Genomic DNA, 4,211 nt, shown 5'->3' on the forward strand with positions numbered 1-4,211 from the left:
GCGCGCGCTTGTGTCGATCATTAGGCATCTTCCACTTTGATCGTAAAGAGCGCGCAATTCAGTATTGATCATTGGGCATCGGCTATATAGATCGTAAAGCACGTGTGTTTGTGACGATCGCCAGGCATCAATCGTAAAGTACATGTGCCTGTGTCGATCATGCAGCATTGGTGAGGGTTACACTTCCGTTTTTAGCAAGCATATTGGCAACTTTCTTTCCTGGCGTACTGGCGTACATCCGAAAACGAACCTCCGGCGTACACGCTGCACCTTCCTGACCATGGCACAGCATGACAGCAATAGCTTAAAAAAAGTGAAAATGCGTGGGAAAATTCACCAAAAACATAGATCATCATTCCTGAGTGCGGATTACTGCTACAGTTACAGTACTTAGAGTACTAATTCATTATATCATTCATATATAATATATCATGCTAAATGAATTAGTACCAAAAATATAACTTTTAATTTAAGTTCATGTTGCATAATAAGCTACAATTTTATTATTTTATAGCAGCCTGAGCAGCTCAGCAGGGAGTGCCAGCCGCCAGGGACTAGCCGAGTAAGCCGACTAGGTAGGGAGCAGCCCGGGCAGGGACTAGCAGCACTAGCCTTAGGTACCTAAGTTGAGTGCAGTAGCATTCATGTAAAAGTAACACTATACCTAGCCAACTCCATACTGATCCTTCTCCCATAGCTGAACTTTTCAAATTATCATATCTAGCCAGTAGCCACTGAGTAGCCAGACTAGCCTATTAAGTATTCATGACGATTGACATTTGACGCGACCGTCGCGACGGTGTTGTGAAGTTATCATTATGAACCATGCACTACAGAGTACAGACTACAGCACTAGTCGCTAGCGGACTTGCATTCTGCAACTGATATTGATCCGAATGCAATAATTTACACGATCTATGTGAATTATGCACTCATTTGCATAGCCAAGAGAACGTGCAATATCGAGCGGCGACAGCTGACAGTGGAATCAGACCTGCTGAAAGCCCTGTCTGCCCTGAACTGCTTACGTCGATAGTAAACAAACCATTCACTAACTCGACGTCCGTGTTCGTTGCTTGACTGCCTTTCCGAGTTTGATCACTGCTTATTGAACGGATGAGTATAAATAGTTTATTTTTCGTTTGCTCCATTGCTCGTTCAAGGAGAACATTATAGATTATAGACACATACTTTTTTTTAATTTTAGTCGATTTCCGCAGGTTGATGCATGGTTGAACTATATACTAGACTTGCTAGTTCAACCATATTCAACCATGTTAGCGGACGATCTCCAAAATTCTGCACATACACAGCGACCATGAAATCTCATAAAAATGAACGTAGCCTAATGAAACTTTACACATGTATAATTCAAGACCTAATGGTGATGTCAAGTCCGTGCGAATTATTTCGCTTTCGCCCTAGTTCTCGACTTATACGGTCATTGGGGCAAATATACGCAGCATGTACGCAGCGACCACGAAATATCTCCCAAATTGCTGAACCTTTTTCAGTGAAACTTTGCATTCATAACCATCAAACGATGATGTCAAGCCCACGTGTGATTTTTTCGATTTCGCCTTCATTCGCGAGTTACACGGCTGTACGGCAAAATGACGCTTTTGGGTCGCCTGCCGAAGACTATCACTGCCTTGGATGTAATGGACCATGCATCATGATTCCTGCCTTCCGGAACGTAGCCTTCAACACTTCAAGCCGTCCGTATCTAGGTCGTGCGTCAAAACAGCCCTCTGTCGAACGGCCACTCGTCGAAGGACGATAAATTTTGGAACAGAACTATGCTATCTGAAACCTAACCTCAGACGCGGTGAACGTGAAATTACGTAATGTAACAATGCCCGGAAGTTATATTCGATCCGCGGCCTGGTGGTGCACGGCAGGTGGTGGTCAAGGCCGGAAGAGGACAAAGCCGAGTGGTGTATGTCCGGAGAGATCAAAAGCGTTCGATTCAGGGCTTATTGGTGCACAAAATTGGTGGTGCACGGCTGCGCTCCCACGCTTTTCTGTGGCCGGACTCGCGGCCGGTTTTGAAAAATTCCATCGACCATGAAATGTCTCCTAAACTATTGGACGTGGTTTAATGTAACTTTCACAAGTAATTTGTAGGACCTAACGGTAGCGTTCGGCGTGCTTGCAAGACTTCATTTGTTGTGAGTAAAGATTCTTTAATTCTTTTAATTAAGCTAGATTTTAAATTAAATTTTAAAGATTTTTTTTTTCAGAATTTAGTACTATGCGCTGCACAATAGAAGTTATGATATAATTTTGAAGCTTGCTTGCTGTCTTAGCTTTGGGTCGTAAGAAGATAAATTTGACTTTTGAATTTGACTCAATGTATAGATAAGAAATAACAGAAATAATTAGGGGTCGAAAAGGAAAAAACCATAATGCGAGAAAATTTATCAACACCTGGAGGAAGAGGGATGGAGCTGTAAATTTGAAAGGAATGAAGAAATTCTTAAATGAATAGGTATAGTCCGTATAGATTAATACATGAGAGATTCAGAAGCTGGTCAGGTGGTCGATAACTACATATGGGTGATGAGGATGGAGGAGGTGGTGGTGGTGATGGGAGCCGATCCGGTCGCACAGTAACTCAATACGCACTACATGTACTCCATCACCTGAAAATTGAAGCAAATAATGCATGCATTCCATTAATTTAATTATTACTCTATATTTAAAGTGTGTGTTACTACACATGATTATATAAACAAATTATGTGCATGTTTTTATGAACTTAGCATAAATTAAGGTTTCGCGTTCCTAGACGATTAACCTCATGTAAAAAAATGTATTTTACATTTTGAAGTTTTATCAAGAAACTATAAAACTTATACTGACATTACATAAAGACAAATTCTCCTTACATTGTACTTGACCAGAGAGCATCGGTCGGGCAGGAAACGAGTCCTTTCTTGGCGTTGACTTCCACGTTGGAGCCTGCAACTTTGGCCAGAACCTGGAATTTGTAGCTCTCGATATCGAAAGATCCGTCCGCCTTCACCTGCGCTACGTTCAAATGAACAAAAACTGTAATAACTGATAACTTTAATTCTTCAATTACCAACAAATATCAGAAAATTTCCGGTCAAATTCTCACGCCCGACACCTGCAAACCAAACATTTTGACTCGTAGCGCTGAAATCGGAGAAGATAACTAAGTTTCCAATACCTATCAATCCTAAACACTGATATATTTCATTTACAACATAAATACTAGAATACCTATATAAATTATTAAAGGCATTTAACTTAAACAATAAACCAAGTTTTCTCCTGGCAGTGATAGGTTATGCCACTCAGATGTTGTTTTTTTTTGTGTCCACGTCGAAACCCAAAAGGATTAACTTATCAAAGCACAAAAAGTATTAATAGAGGTACGTAATATCAACATTAATTACAAAGGTTTCCTATGCCCACCTGCCCATTTTTGGTGGCACTTCATGAGCGCCAAGGCCTTGTCGGAATGTCCATTTTTGTCGAGGAGCTCAAGCACACTTGGCCGCTTCATGCCCCCGCCATGCGAGCAGTTGCCGTCTCCCATGCCGTCGTATATATATATAGTGCGCATCTTGGTAATTATCTAGGTGATTAATAAATATAGGTAATAAATAGTATTGTCTGTTTATAGGGGAGTACTTGATGTCACTGTGCCCATCGTGGTGATTATCTAGGTGATTAATTACAATAATTAATGTATAGTGGTGTCTGTTTATAGGCCATTACTTGACGTCGCCGTGCCCATCGTAGTGATCCTTTATTTAGGGACAAGGACTCAACGGGTGAATATAATTTTTGCAACCATCGAAAAGAAACCATATTTGTAGCCATCCTTCCATTGTACTCGTATGTTTTACACGCTAATTTGATCGACTTACAAACACTATCAAAATTTGAGCTTGAAGAGAAAGGTATTAAGTTGGAAATTTTACTAATAAAAAAATTGTATGGAATAAAAATTGAAAAATATAAGATATAAAGCAGCATGTTAGGTGACCTGTAAATTGTGCTATTTAGTGGTATGCGGTCATTTACTGATTTTATTTGAAATCATAGTCGTGCAACGAATCTTTTACAATTTAAATTATGTAAATTCAGTGTAACAAATTTCGTTCAATAACGCACAAATTATATTTCAGTGTAATAAATTCACCCTTGAGAGAATCGATGAGGGAGCGTAGTCCATT

This window comes from Hyalella azteca, unplaced genomic scaffold (genome assembly GCF_000764305.2).
Source record: "Hyalella azteca isolate HAZT.00-mixed unplaced genomic scaffold, Hazt_2.0.2 contig15667, whole genome shotgun sequence".
NCBI lineage: Eukaryota > Metazoa > Arthropoda > Malacostraca > Amphipoda > Hyalellidae > Hyalella > Hyalella azteca.